Source organism: Armigeres subalbatus, chromosome 3 (genome assembly GCF_024139115.2).
Source record: "Armigeres subalbatus isolate Guangzhou_Male chromosome 3, GZ_Asu_2, whole genome shotgun sequence".
Taxonomy (NCBI): domain Eukaryota; kingdom Metazoa; phylum Arthropoda; class Insecta; order Diptera; family Culicidae; genus Armigeres; species Armigeres subalbatus.
Window position 1 is genome coordinate 359097361 of NC_085141.1, and position 16756 is coordinate 359114116.

Consider the following 16756-nt stretch of genomic DNA (forward strand, 5'->3'; position numbering starts at 1 on the left):
CTGGAGTAACAAACGCCTCAATCCACCCGACAGTTTTTTTTTGAAAAAAAAAGTTTTGAAAACCAGACCCAGACCATTTTTCTGGCTGACGCCACTGATGCCACTTAAAAAAAGTTAGCATTTATTAAATTTTCACCTTAACCTAGTTCCGCGTGAAGCCTTAAAATTGTAATGTAACCACACCACATCGGTGAAAATCGCAAAATCCGCGTATCCGTAACAACCCTGCAAGATAATGATATTTTCATGTGACTTCACCTCAAATACTGATATTAACTTTTATGGAACATATCCCTAAAATGGTATTCTAATCTTTTCAATATACTTTTTTTTTTGTAATGGACCTACTAACAAGTTTTCAATATTTGTAGTGTCTATACTGCCGTGAATCGCAAGTCAGTCCCATCAGTCCCATGGAATCCATATATGTACAAATGGGACTGGTTTGCTCACGGCAGTATAGTCCTATATTGCAATTATTTAAATATGGTATCTATTAATTTGCCCATGATAATTGTACATTCTATAAACTATTCTATACATATAACATTCTATACATATAAACAATTATGTACATATTGTGCGTTAACTTGTTCAGTATTTTTAATTTGAGCACATTTATTGACAATATGTATACGGTTGGTTATGAGCCCAACTATTCCATAACTGACAGCACTCATGAACTAAACATTCATTCTTATCATTTTAGCAAACACTGACTGATAATAGCTGTATGTATGTACATACTATATCTCTCATCGACAGGTTTCTATTAGTCAGTGCTCAACAGTCATCGTTATTGGACAGTGCGGGCAATTGGTGCGATATATTTTTGAGCTAAAATTTTCTTCGGTGAATCAACTGGTTTTCAATGGCGACTGTTCCAGTGTATTCGCCGGTAGGTGCCGATCGACAATCTATCTAGTCGATCTTGTTTTGTTATAGTTTACCTTGTTTGAAGTCAATTAATATATTGAACATCTTGTTTTGTAGGTAGTTCCATTTTTGGGCCTCATACCAGGCGGCCTTCGTCATGGATCAATGGTGCGTATTAAAGGCATCATCAACAATCACGGAGAACGGTAAGAACTAGTGTCTACAACTAGGATCACGCCATGAAGTGTATTATTGAGTGAAAAATAGTGCAGTGAATCACACGCCTCAATTTTGCAAAACTGGAATTCACATTTTTGACTTCTATATATTTGTGTCAGTTTTATCATAAACCCATGCCTTATCACAATGCCTCGAATTGATAACGTTAATGCGTATCTTGATAAATATTGATTGCTTTCGTTCATCGGCGCTGCTCTACACTTGTCCACACTCATACAGGTGCCAGATCAATATACAAACGGGCGCTGCATTGAACCCGCGGGATGACGTCACGCTGCACCTTAGTATTCGGCCCAATGAATCGGTGATCGTGCGAAACACGCTGCAAAATCAAGTGTGGGGTGCTGAGGAACGCTACGGCGGGTGCCCCATCAACTATGGGCAGTCGTTCGACGTACTGGTGCTGGTCGAGGTGAATCAGTACAAGATCGCGATCAACGGTGAACATTTCTGTACGTTTAATCATCGTTTGTCGGTGCATTCGGCCAGATACGTTTCTATTAGCGGTGGTTGTGTGGTCCATTCGATTACGACGGAAATGGACACGGCTGGATCCGTTCCACCATATCCGGGAACTTCGATGCCAGGTAAGTGAGAAACACTGACCACCCTTACTTACTGGAGATGTGACATCTCTTAGCATAAGCTGGTTATAGCGTATTGTCTTGGCGGCGCATCATGTTTTCATGCATATTCATTAGCATTGTGTGTAAGATCTATAAGAAATTGTTTGATCAAAAGAAAAGCAGCTTGCGTTTCAATGAATAGCAACCAAGTCCCAGTAGTAATTAGATGTTTTGTATGTGCATATTTCTAATTGTCTACAAACTACATAGCATTACGTACGATTGTAGCAGGAAAACGTCAATTTTGGTATTACCGTGCACGCACCATACTTTGCGCAGTTAAGGAAATTCAAAATTTAATCAACTCGTTCGACTTACAGAAAGTAGCTATCCGCCTGAAATAGTTTTCATGATGTAGTAATATTATCATATTATTGTTTGAGAACCAAATTTGGTACAACAATTTAAAATAAATAGTAAATTGAACATCAAAGCAGACCCCTTATTATATGCCTAACTTTGCGCACATAACTTGAGAAATTTCTAACACGAAGCAATCGTCTATCATGCAATTTTTCATCCAAATTTTATTTTTTCAACTAATACTACTATTACAAATCATGCTCATTCCATTTGTAGGCATATATGAGCATATTTGAAAAAAATGAGGATGCCCGGCATGATGGGGTTGTGATGTGACATACTTGGTAGTATTTTAAGTCTGTTGGTGTATATACAGCCTCATTTATGTACATTGAACACAGCCAACAAAATTTTTTTTTGGCGCGAACTCTTTCCAGTTGGTTGAAAAAATAAAATTTGGATGAAAAATTGTATGATAGACGATTGCTTCGTGTTAGAAATTTCTCAAGTTATGTGCGCAAAGTTAGGCATATAATAAGGGGTCTGCTTTGATGTTCAATTTACTATTTATTTTAAATTTTTGTACCAAATTTGGTTCTCAAACAATAATATGATAATAATACTACAGCATGAAAACTATTTCAGGCGGATAGCTACTTTCTGTAAGTTGTACGAGTTGATTAAATTTTGAATTTCCTTAACTGCGCAAAGTATGGTGCGTGCACGGTATTCATAAATGTTGAAAATATCGAAGAAATACGAGTTGTGCGCAAAATTAGGTACAACTGTATTGAAAATGGTTCCTAACATTGCGCATAATATATTTCAACGAAAATATAAATATCAAATATAAATTTCATGAGATGGCTTCAACAATTTTATAATTATTGATCCATGTAATCAGTTGTCACCGAACGTAGAAAATTACAAAAATACAGTTTTTCGGGTAGACCGTCACTTGTCATTTGTGCTAAGAACACGCCATTTTGGTATTTTTTTCACTGTTTTCAGTACACATTTCAACCATTAAAATGAGAAATGCGTCATTTAACTGCGGCAAAATGCATGCACTGAAATAATAACATGTATATTGTGCTGACAAGTTGTAATTACATTTCGAAATTCAATTTAAACGTATTCTATAACAAAAATAACCGCGAAATGCGCAAAGTTAGGAGCTGCGCAAAGTTAGGTGCGTGCACGGTATTAGCAGAAACGCATATTGTAGAGTATGAATCATTTGATCAGTGCAGTATACCGGATTCAAAGTCGCTGCTTGTTCATTACATTCAAGACACACTGGCGGAGTTGCTAATTATACTAAAGAATCGGTTAAATTAAAACTTCAATTGAAAATTGAACGAAGCCTGTGAACGAACTTGGTTCTTACATTCCAGTTGCACGTGGCATAAAGACGGGTAATTATGGTGTTTTATTTCATTCTCCCAGTTCGAGTGATCAGCGTTTTTCAATTTTATAGAACTGGTGTGAAATTTTCATCGATTTTAGTAAACTAAATGTACTTGTTGCTGGTGATTTTAATATTTGGTGTGACGATAATTCGAATCATTTGAAGTGTCTGACTGATCGTTTATTGTTTGCTAAATCTGATTAAAATTGATCATTATTAATTATCTTAAAGATAAATCGTCTGGCTCAAGCCTTTGTAGGGGTATGTGCCGGGACCATCATCATCATTGGAATAGTATACAGAGAAGCATCATTGCATTGGTCGTATTCGTCAGTTTGGGTGGAACGAATGCATTTTTATTTGCATTTTGGAAGACAGCATGGTATGGAATTTTATAGTAGGTACATACCTACCTATTGATTTTATTTATCAATAGGATGTAATAAAATGTAAATTTGAGTGTTTCAAATGTTTTTCTGTGAATCAAATAGGGTAGGATGGGGTAGAAGGGTCACCTAAGGCGAACCCTCAATGCCTCAAAATAGAAACATTTTAATTTAGCTTTTCAACGTGGATCTATAAAAATAGCTCATAATCTGTAAGCCAGGGGCATGAAGTAACAAAAAATCTACTTTTTATTTCATTTTAAGTCATTAAGGTAGAAGTCTCTTTTTCTGTCAATCAAAAAATTCCGGGCAAGATGGGTCACCTTTAACCCGCAAGGCGCAAAGCGATTTTTTAGAAATCGTCGAAAATATTTTTAACGTAAACAACCATTAAAACCATTAACATTAAACATATTTTCGGTTTGTTTTAAAACAACATTGCGCATTTAAGGGTTAAATTCTGCAATTAATTTTGTTGTTTTTATTCACAATACACAGATAAATAAGTTTATTGAGTTCAGTGCGTGTTGGCTCTTGTTTCGGACGGCCGAACGATCGCGCGATTTGCCGAAATTTTGTGATTTGCATTCCGCGGCCGGTAGTAAAGTTAATTAGTTCAGTGCGTGTTGGCTCTTGTTTCGGACGGCCGAACGATCGCGCGATTTGCCGAAATTTTGTGTTTTGCATTGCGCGGCCAGAAATAAAGTTAATTAGTTCAGTGCGTGTTGGCTCTTGTTTCGACGGCTGAACGATCGCGCTGATTTGCCGAAATTTTGTGATTTGCATTCCGCGGCCGGTAGTAAAGTTAATTAGTTCAGTGCGTGTTGGCTCTTGTTTCGACGGCCGAAAGATCGCGCGCGATTTGCCGAAATTTTGTGTTTTGCATTGCGCGGCCAGAAATAAAGTTAATTAGTTCAGTGCGTGTTGGCTCTTGTTTCGGACGGCCAAACGATCGCGCGATTTGCCGAAATTTTGTGATTTGTATTCCGCGGCCGGTAGTAAAGTTAATTAGTTCAGTGCGTGTTGGCTCTTGTTTCGACGGCCGAACGATCGCGCTGATTTGCCGAAATTTTGTGTTGTGCATTGCGCGACCAGAAATAAAGTTAATTAGTTCAGTGCGTGTTGGCTATTGTTTCGACGGCCGAACGATCGCGCGATTTGCCGAAATTTTGAGATTTGCATTGCGCGGCCGGTAGTAAAGTTAATTAGATCAGTGCGTGTTGGCTCTTGTTTCGACGGCCGAACGATCGCGCGATTTGCCGAAATTTTGTGATTTGCATTCCGCGGCCGGTAGTAAAGTTAATTAGTTCAGTGCGTGTTGGCTCTTGTTTCGGACGGTTGAATGATCGCGCGATTTGCCGAAATTTTGTGTTTTGCATTGCGCGGCCAGAAATAAAGTTAATTAGTTCAGTGCGTGTTGGCTCTTGTTTCGGGACGGCCGAACGATCGCGCGATTTGCCGAAATTTTTGAGATTTGCATTGCGCGGCCGGTAGTAAAGTTAATTAGATCAGTGCATGTTGGCTCTTGTTTCGAACGGCCGAACGATCGCGCGATTTGCCGAAATTTTGTGTTTTGCATTGCGCGGCCGGTAGTAAAGTTAATTAGTTCAGTGCGTGTTGGCTCTTGTTTCGAGTCAGCGGATCGACCGGTCGTCAAAGTTTAGTTTTGCTTTGTGCGGGTGAGTAAATAAATCAGAAAGTGTAAGTTTGTTTCTTATCCGGTCGGGTTTCTCCAGTAAGCGGATCGTCCGGTCGTCGAAGTTTAGTTTTGCTTTGTGCGGAAGGCAAAACGATCGGCCGGTCGTCGTATTGTTGTTCTGCTTTGCGCGGTGAGTGAATAAATCAGAAAGTGAAAGTTTCAGACAGCGAGAGTGTTATTTCCCATCCCATAGATCGCATCACTTACCGAAGTGAATCCAGATAAATTATCCTTTGTTACTAAAACGATATCCTATCCCAAGACAATCGTGGAGATGCAGAGGTGTTCTCGGTCTCTAGTAGCAACGAGAGTCGGACTAACAATCCTCCCCTTCCTATATGACCGTAAGGACGTGGCCGGCGCCGTTATTGACTTTAGATATTTGAGCTCCCGAAACGTGTACATTGAGAATGGGTAGCTAGTCCCAAGCCCCATTTATTGTGTTCTCTGTACAATTTCGCAAGTTCTAGTCAATCACGGAGTAGCAACTACGAATTGTGCGGTCATAATGCTCATGCTCATGCTCATGCACAATACACAGATAATAAACCGTCTAAGACGATTAATTACTGTCCATTTACTTAGTTATTTCAGTTATCTTTTAGATACGATGACCACAACTGTGTGGTCGTCTTCAGTGTCTTGTACTTGACTCGACAAGTGTCTTTGTACTAGATTTGACTTGACTCGAGTCGAGTCAAGCATAAGACACTGAAGACGACCACACAGTTGTGGTCGAAATACGTATCTGCAAAGATAACGAAAATTAACTGGTGGAATTAAATGGACAGTACTTAATTCGTCTTAGACGGTTTAATACATTCCACTAAAAGAGCTTAATATATTTTTCAGATAAATAAGTTTATTGCCAATGATTTTATTGAATAAAAAATGAATTTAAAGCTTTGGATTAAGAAATGGCACTATATTTAAAAAATGTCTGCAATTTCTTAAGAAAATAAGCCGTCTGAGTATTGCTTTCTTAAAGACAAAAAAAAATTATTGACAAACTAAAATCATTATGCTCAAAAGATAAAAGTAAAAAATGATTGAATCAGCAATGGAACATATGTTTTGAATACGAACTATGCTCTTCAATATGTGCTGATCCATCTTGTCCCATTTGCAAATTCATGTTAGAATGTTTAATTTTCGATCAAATTTATTTATTTCAACGCAGTTAGTACTACATCGCCTACAATACTTATGATACTTTCACTATACAAATAAAAATGTTTAAATTTTAGTTTGCTCGACGAGATTACCCCGTGACCCATCTTGCCCCGCCTAACCCTACAATTCAAAAATTGAATTATTTAGTCTTTATTTTCGCAATGACAGACACAATGACAGACAAAGGCAATGCGGGAATGGACTTCGCAACAAAATTCTTAAAAAAATATATTCAATTTTTTTTCTAATCAATTTCAATTCCCAGAATGTGAAAAAAAAAACTAGTAGTAATATGAAATAGATTAAAAGGTAATCTTCTTTTAGTAGACCTCAGAATCAAAAATTCCGTTAAAAAAATCAGAACTTTTATTTATTTATTAAATTTGGCCCCCCTTAGCCGTGCGGTAAGACGCACGGCTACAAAGCAAGACCATGCTGAGGGTGCTGGGTTCGATTCCCAGTGCCGGTGTAGGCAATTTTCTGATTGGAAATTGTCTCGACTTCCTGGGCATAAAAATATCAGCGTGTTAGGGGCCCTTACATGATATACGAATGCAAAATGGTAACTTGGCTTAGAAACCTCGCAGTTAATAACTGTGGAAGTGCTTAATGAACACTAAGCTGCGAGGCGGCTCTGTCCCAGTGTGGGATGTAATGCCACTTAAAAAGAAGATTATTATTAAATCTTCAACTTAAATTGTTTCTTTCCAGTGGGACCCCACCTGCCACCATATACTCCACCGTCATACCCTCCTGGACAGATTGGATTCGTGCCGGCACCACCCCAATGCCTCCACCACTGCCATACACCCCGACACCAGGCTATCCTGTTGGCAACACCGGTCACTATCCAGGTAGAATCAGACGAACACTGTTCATGAAACTGTTCTAGTAATCTACACCACAAACATGCAAAAACAAGCACAACCAACAAGAACCTTCTGTCTAGGTATTAGAGACGATATTCTGCAAGATTTCTAAATAGAATGAGAATATTTTACAAATTTCACGTGAATGACGGATTGCAACATTTATTGTGACATCTAAAATTTATCACTAACAAGTATTAATGTAACATATTCTCATTTGGCTTTCGCTTTTCTTTCTAAAAAAAATGAACAACAGAGGTTAATTATCTTGTTCAAATTACTTCCATTTTTTCAACTAGGAGCTCCACCCCATCTTCCACCTGGAGGCTATCCGCATCACCCAGGCTACCCGCCAGCAGTCCCTCACTGGTATTTACTGAAGAACTTAAAGCCAAACTTGAGAAAATGTAATCCTCCTGTTAGCACTGATGTTACTAATAGCCATTTTGGTACTATATTTTAACTCCTACGCATTGTATTCAACCGATCCGTAATATAATATTTGTATGGTACCTTATATAACCAAGACCCACGAATGGAATGCCCCTCTGACGTTAAAACTTAACCCCTTAAAAAATACACTCAACAATAAAAAGCACAAAGGTTAGAAAGTAAAAAGGTTCGTGTTGAATGTAGTATGCAGCGTCCGCTTTTTTGGCAAAGTTGTGTTTGTCCTAATTGCTTTCCATGTTTGTCGTCCAGTCAGTGCAAACTTGTTGACAGCCTCCCATTGGCAACGCGTCGACCGCCTCCGTGATACAAACAACCCCAACAGCTGTTAACCAATCCCAAGAGCACTAAGCAGTAAAAGATACGGTCATCACTGGAATGCAACACAGACGAAGAATTTTCTACATGATGCTACATCTCCACGCCAAGACGACGACTCCTCTCCGTCCCATCCGCCAGCAAAACGCCACCGATGCAACAAGCACCCAATTTCCTTTCCCGTATCCATCCTCAACAGCCAGCTGCTTATCCATCTCAACAGGTGAGAAATTTCACTTCATGAATATACACGTCATACCAAAAGGCGGATATTATGTGAGTTACCTCGAATTTCAGTTAAACCCCTTAGTTGATTACACCACTAAGTAGCAGGTAATGTAATCAATATAATGTAGTTAGGAATTCTACAGTTCCAAGTGATTCCATTTTAGCGCATTTACACTCGAAGTCCTCAAGCGATTTGGAAACCTCAATACAAGGAAATAGGAGGAAGTCGTTAGGTGCCCGCCAGAGTAAACGCGACGCGACAGTGCAATTTGCGGACAGCCTGTTGATAATGATTATTAGGTTCTTTTACGTGAGTCGCGTCGCGTCGCATCGCTTCGTCGCGTTTACTCTGGCTTCACCCTTAGGCATCTGGGACTAAAATCGTCCCATGAAGTTCCCTATGTATACATTCGGGGAAGCTTCTCAAATCAGCTGTAGTTAGAGAGAATTTGCACTTGATGACTGTTTAGTGTTTATATTCAATAATTGGCCTTGTGTGTGGGTGCATCGAGCTAGGAATTTGTGAGGATTGTGAGCTATATGTTTGACTTTGTCTACTGCCATGTTTTCAATTTATCCCAGAAATTAGTACCACTGTCATTATAATGCTATTTTAAAATGATCTGATTAGAATACATTCTTTCTAGGGTAAAAATCTTACTTCCGGAAGACAGAATCAGTGCCGTGGAAAGTAATATTAAGATATGTTGGCGAAACAAGGTCCAGGTATAGCGGACACACGATATGTTGCGAAACAAGGGGTTCAGGTATACGGAAACATTATCAGTTAGGGTAGGACGAGGCAAGATGAGCACCCTAAGAATGATACTGAATACCTTCTCAGCAAGCATACTTTTCTATATTTCAATACAACAGTTCTTTTTTGTTGCGTCTCATCGAACATTTAGACTAGAACCCGAATTTCCAAAAGAACTGTAATCCCGATAAATGTGACTTAACTCAGACTCTGTTTTTGATCAATGGCTCAAATACACCATAAGGGCAAGCAAGATGAGCATCCCTTTACGGGGCAAGAAGGGCACCCTTCTAAAAAATATTTTTTAAACAGAAAGTGTGGAAAAGCGGGCATCGAGCAGCCGCTACCTTCTACCAAAAGCTGTGTGGCACCACCAACGAGCTGGGGAACTCGGGCTTCATAGTGCTGGGTAAGATGCGCTAACGCGTGATTGGATGGTAGCCAATCAACGCAAGTGATGTGCAAGCTGAGGATTAAAGGCTGTTTCTTCAACTATAGCATCATCAACGTGCAACTGCCCACACGAAGAAGAGAGAGACTCGACGACGAGAAAGAAGCGTTATACGCCCAGCTGGAGCAGAGATGATACGATGGATGCCCACTGCGGGACGTCAAAATCGTCATCGGTGACATGAACGCACAGGTAGGATAGGAGGAAATGTATAGACCAGTCATCGGACCGGATAGTCTGCACACCGTATCGAATGGACAACGGCCAACGATGCATAAACTTCGCAGCCTCCCCTGCGGAATGGTGAAGTCCGAAGCGCACCTTTCTTTCCCCGTAAAAATATCCACAAGGCCACATGGAGATCAATGCTAACCAAAGAAACGGAAAACCAAATCGACCAACGCGTTCTAATCAGGACGGCAGTAAATTTTTCTCTCGACATCACGAACGTCCGCACTTACCGCAGTTCGAATATTGAATCCGACCACTACCTTCATTGCAGTGGCATGCCTGCGCTGGAAAACTCTCGACAGTGTACAACACGCGTCGAAGTAGGACGTCGCGACTTAACATTGGGCGGCTACAAGACGGTAGAGATCTGAAGCCCAAGCATACGCGCGCAGCAGCTGGAAGCGGCACTCCTAACGGAATACCAGCTAGGCGCAGCGTCTCTCTTGAAGATGGCTGGAGAGATATTCGATCCGCCATTGGTAAAGTGGCACAGCAACCGCTGCACTTGGCACGGTGCCCCTGGTTCAGAGAAACGACTGGTATGACGGCGAATGTGAGCAATTAATAGAAGAGAAGAATGCAGCATGGGCGAGATTGCTGCAACATCGCGCGAGGGCGATCGGGAGGCACGATATAAACGGGCGCGGTACAAATAAAACTCGGATTTCTTCCGGAGTGAAAAAGTGCCAGCAGTGGAAGATCGAGACCGTGAAGAGACTGGATCAAGCGTACCGCACGCTAATAACACACGAAAAGTTCTATGAGAAGTTAAACCGTTCACGTAAGGCCACGTGCGCACAGCGCCTGATATTGTGTAAGGGACATAAACGGGAACCTCTCTACGAATGAGCGTGAGGTGATCCAAAGGTGGCAGGCAGCAGCACTACGAAGAACACCTGAACGGCTATGTGGCAGACGAAGATGGCGGTATGGTGATGGACCTGGGAGAACGCACGCATGACATAATTTTACCGGCTCCGGATCTCCAAGAAATCCAGGAGGAGATTGGGCCGGCCGAAGAACAACAAAGCCCCTACCCCACCGCTACCAGGAGAGAGCTATTTAAACACGGTGGTGAGGCACTGGCTAGAGCGCTGCACTGGCCGTCATTACCAAGGATTTCGGGAGGAGTGGAAGTTTTGCCGCAGGAGTGCATGGAAGGCGTCGTGTCCCATCTACAAAAGGGCGATAAGCTGGATTGTAGCAACTACTGCGCAATCACATTGATGAACGCCGCCTACAAGATACATTACTTCCCAAATTTCATGCCGTCGACTGTGCTGAAGCACCAATTGCAAAGCGAGTTCGTCAGGGGCAGTACCAGGCGGGTTTTTATGGGCGAACCCTCCAGCATTGGACCAGGTGTTCGCCATCTGCCAAGTACTGCAGGCAGAAATGCCGCGAATACAACGTGCCCACACATCATCTATTCATCGACTTCAAAGCCGCATATGACATACAATTGATCGGATTTCCGGATAAATTGACACGGTTGATCAAAGCGACGTGATGGATCGGGTGATGCGTAGTTCGAGTTTCAGGGGCATTATCGAGTCCCTTCTGAAAACCCGTGGCAGAGGGTTAATACGTAAGCAAGGTGATGGTCTTTTCGTGTCTGGTTATTCAACATCGCTTTGAAGGGGTAATACGAAGAGCAGGGATTAACACGAGTGGTACAATTTTCAATAAGTTCGTCCAGGGCTATTTGGCTTCGCCGACGATACATGGATATTATCACACATCGTAACTTTTGAGAAGATGGAGGAAGCCTACATCAGACTTCTGAAGAGCCTACTTGGGCTCACTGGTAACTGCCGAAAATGATACCAGTAGAGAAATTCGGAGACGCATAGTGGCTGGAAATCGTACGTACTTTGACTCCGCAAGACGCCCTGATCGAATAGGAGTTCGCCGCCGTACCAAACTGACTATCTACTAAAACGCTTATTAGACCGGTAGTCCTCTACGGACACCAGACCTGGACGATGCTTCGTGGGAGTGACCAACGCGCACTTGAGTTTTCGAAAGGAAAGTGCTGCGTAGCATCTATGGTGGGGGTGCAGATGGCGGACGGTACGTGAAGGGAGGCGAATGAACCACGAGTTGCATCAGCTGTTGGGAGAACCATCCATCGTTCACACACCGCGAAAATCGGACGACTGCGGTGGGTCTGGCACGTAGCCAGAATGTCGGACAGTAACCCGGTGAAAATGGTTCTTGGCAACGATCCGACGGGCACAAGAAGGCGAGGTGCGCAGCTGGCAAGGTGGATCGATCAGGTGGAAGATGACTTCACGGACCCTCCGTAGACTGCGGTTGGCGACGTGTAGCCATGGAACGAACCGAATGGAGAAGACTCTTATATACCGCACACGCCACTTCGGGCTTAATCTGAATAAATAATAAATAATGCATTAATGTGAAACATAACATGTCAGTATTCCGAGAAATGATAGCACCATAACGATAGCCTTACTGTTCCTAACAATTTGGTAGAACAACATTTTTTCTTGAAAGTTTTGGCGTAAATGCATCTTTCCGCGTAAACTGTATCCTGGACCATAGTGCACAATAGTACGCCATGCCCAGCATTTATCAAGTTCTAATAGATACATTTATCGCTATGTAGTTAATTTCATAAGCGTTATTTAGTAAGGTAAAATATTGAAAAATCAGTAATACAGCATCCCAACGTTATATAAATTGATATACAGATTTTTGTTCACGATCAGCGAGCACCGCTAGTGCTTCAGTCATTAATGGTTAGAATGGTCTTGCACCATTAATAATCCGAGGCATCACCGTGTAGACTTACATTTGCCCCCCTTGGCAATAAGCGTGCAGCGGTGTGGCGTGTATAAAGCATCTTTGCAGTATCTTATCTATACCTCAAACCCATTTCCACAGCCTCCAGGTTCTCAGTATCCAATGATGGTAACGAACCCAGCGCTGCCCGGTCATCATCAGCAGCAGTACAATAGTCCCCAGCAAAAAACCGTCTACGGGTGGAATTTTTCGATCCGGCGGCTGATAGCAGCCACGGCTTCTTGCAGTTGGAACAACCGCCGCCCTGATGCACATGCTTCCTGTACGTGATGGCAAGAAGGAAAAGGCTACCAAATTTGGCTAAATAAATGCTTTGTTTATATCAAATTCTGTTTCTAGTTGAGTCCCGAACTGCAGGTGTACTGAAAAACGGAATATTTTAATCGGTTTCTGTTTTATTCTTGTTCACAGAAAAGACCAAAAAGTCCAAAAAATTTATGAAATATGCCGCTGGAGCTGGACTATTGGGGTTCGGAGGATATGCAGTCGGAAAGGGGCTTCGTCGACGTGGAAGCAGCCAGCAGTAGTAGCAGCAGCGATAGCGATTGAAGGCATTAAAATAATTCATATACATATAAAATTACCAAATATATATTGATCAACAAACATTAATGTCAATCAATGTTTCAATTTTGTTCTACATTTTTTCCAGTTTAAGTTAGTCCCTGATGTCTCATTACATCTCAAAAAGTTGCCTAACATTATTCACAACGACCGATTCAAGATTTTCGAATATACAAAACAAAATTTGAGAAACTCTGAAAGATCGAAAAGATCAAAAGTTCTGCTAAATTGCATCACCCTAAATAAAATTTTTTACAAGGTTTGTTGTCCAAGTTCTGTGGGCGGTTGCAAATTGATTACACATAATTTCGGATATTCCTTAACCTAGTACTCAGAATAATCACCACAAATGAATGCTCGCTGTTGGAGATCTAATTACCTATGATGCCACAGCCATCTGTTGCTGTAGGAATGTTCTCCCCTGATACACACCACGTTTCACAAAACGAGTTTCAGACAGCAATAAGTAAATATTTTGTAAATCAATTTTGTTTTCCACTTGTAGGTGGATTAATCACAAAATAGAAACATAAAAAAATCATTAATACTCAGTGGAATCACTTTGCTGAAGAACGTATATAATCAAAAATGTTTTTGTATACGCCAAAATAATTTCGATCATGTTTTTTCCTTGAAAGGAAACAGTGTACCCGCCGAGTGTAATAGACCCATGAGTAAGTAAGTATAATTGAAATCATCATTTTATGATAATTAAGTAAATGATTATAATGTTTGATATTTTTTTTCTATTTCAAAGTTTTCTTCTAGAAAGTATACCATCTATTAAATTTTACATAATATTTGTACAAACATTTTCTTACCATTTCATAAATTATACTTCATTTATTTTTACTGGTAATTGGTCACCCCATTTACCGCCGAGACATCGATATAAATTTCTAAAAAAGTTAATAAATATTTCCGTATATCAACGGTTTTTTCTGTATTCTTCCCATGTTTTGAAGCGGTGAAAATTATCTCTTGTAACTTTCCGTTTTCAGTAATATCTGCAAATCGAATGCTTGATCTCACCAATGTTTGCCTAACCAAGCGGGATAGTGGGTACATGGCTCTCTTTTTAAACACAACGTAGGAGTATAAAATTTGGAGACCTCGCCTGTTTTGCCCAACGGTAACGGATTGTAACTGCTTGTCAACGGTGTGCCGTCATCTAACTGCATGCGAGGCACTGCTGTTGATGGGGGCATGAAATAGAAAAAACATTTGAGATTCAAAAATGCCAGAGCTGAACCAACAGAAAGGCTGAATCAAAACGAAACAGATAAATAGCTTAAAATTGATAAAAATGAAAAATGAACAAAACACACGAATGTGTTTTCTTATACATATCTTTTAACTAAGCTTCCGTGCAGTTAAACCATCACAACCAATTTCTTACCGGTGAAAATATGTGGTATGCAACTTCGCTGGTTTTTAATTTCACCAACAGAAATTCCCTGGCTTCCTCAATCAATGAGAATCCGGCATACGAGCCCCTTCTACCAGAACTAAATAGCCGTCACATTTGTTCCAAGATTTTCTATTTCCAGCCGATTCTTCTTCGATGGAAGCTCGCAGGAAAACGCACTCAACACGATGTCGTACCTATTGCGCGATGCTGGCAGAAACTGTTCGTAAACGGTCCTCAAACTCATGGCCTTGTTAATTTCGCCACCACGAATAAGCACCCGCGTTCGTTCATTTCGGCGGAAGCGTCAATCGACACGTACTCAAAATGTGATCCTTCCACAAAGTGGACACAGCCCACGTACCGGTTCCACACCAGACCCAAAGTCAATAAAATACGCGGTTTGAATCCGCGTCCGGTGCCGGATTTCGTCAAATATCCGCATCAACACGGCATACTTGCCGCTGATCGACCTAGCAAATATTGCAAACTTTTAAATTGGTGTAGACGATCGGTTTCAGGCGTAGATTTGCTGTTTGGCCTGCTTCTTTGCTTGAGCCTCAATCACTGTGTTGATGTAGGTTATGTCCTCTGCTGCAACGTTAATTTGGATAAGTTATTTTTATCATGCCTCTTTTGTTACGTAAACCGGAAAACAATTACAGGACAGAACATGAGTACAATTTCATAAATCGTTGCAGAATTTCGTAACTGTGCTTATGTGTTAAAAGAAAACTCATTTTTCCCGATCCACGCAATTCTCTAAAATAATATTACACATCGTCGAAACATCCAGTTTGGATTTGAAGTCTTCCCACGGACTCGCAAGTCTTTGATCTTCTGCCTTATTGCATTGTGTTCCGAGGCGCCTTACGCGATCGTAAAAATTGTCCAGCTTTATTCCTTCTGCCTGCAGTGCTTTCACCGGATGGTCTTTGCAGCTTCGTAGATAGCATCGACATGATTCTGGAACGCTGATGCATCCAGTCTAGCCTGCCTTCGTGTTGCCTTGGCTTGAACTTACCGGCATCCAGTGCTTGATCGGTGGATTCGTCCAGAGTGACGGAAGCGGGCGAGTTTACTTGAGTCGTGTATAGACAACGCTATAAAGGATCAAGAAGCTTGAAAAAGACTCTCTAAAAAAAAATACTACCTGCAGGTAAAATGAAACATTTTATTCCTTTTATTATAAAACTGCCATTTTCAATATAAATTTTTACTTATTTATAAACAAACTCACGTTGATCTGTCATTTATTTTTATACGTTCAAAAATTACGTTACGCAAAACGGAGTAATTTTAGCCCAACACGGTAACCAGAAAATACTTTTAGAACAGACGCATACTATAGAAAGTGGAACTACGCCAAAGGAGTATATTCCCGCAACCCCAATCCTACCACTACGTTTGACAATAGCCAACATCTTTGAGTTTCCATTGTCATTGAAATTGGGTTTCCATCGACAATTCTATTTTGTAAACAAACCACTATTCCGAAGTGATTTTTTCCAAATAGACGTAATTATTTTTCATAATTTTTCAAGAACTTTTGCGAAAGTATGAATGCGAGGTGCTATTTCAACAAGAATATTGATGCCTTTAATGAATTCTCATATTTCAATCGGCACCAAGCGCTCTACTTCGCCAAAATATCACGATATTCAAAATACATTTTCAATGACAGGTTTCAACGATTATGATTACGCCTTCGTATTAAATTAATCGATGATTTTGATGCTGGCATCAGAAACATGGCCGCTTCGCAGACCCCTGATTCCCGCATAATCCTACACTCTGAGAAAAATCTATACTATAGACCATATACGTAACATTTCTCAGATCGTTTATTATGATAAATAACAATATCCTTGCAATTCAGATTACTATATGAAGAAATGATAAACTCATTGCATAATATACCATTTCAACAATAAGCTGTA

The 16756-nt window shown here is 40.7% G+C and overlaps 2 pseudogenes; one reads left to right on the forward strand and one right to left on the reverse strand.

Moving 5' to 3' along the window:
• The first annotated feature begins 695 nt into the window (after positions 1 to 695).
• LOC134223375 (galectin-9-like) lies at positions 696 to 13148 on the forward strand (annotated as a pseudogene).
• A 1092-nt stretch (positions 13149 to 14240) lies between these two features.
• Positions 14241 to 16240, reverse strand: LOC134222854 (methyltransferase-like protein 17, mitochondrial; annotated as a pseudogene).
• Positions 16241 to 16756: the final 516 nt, after the last annotated feature.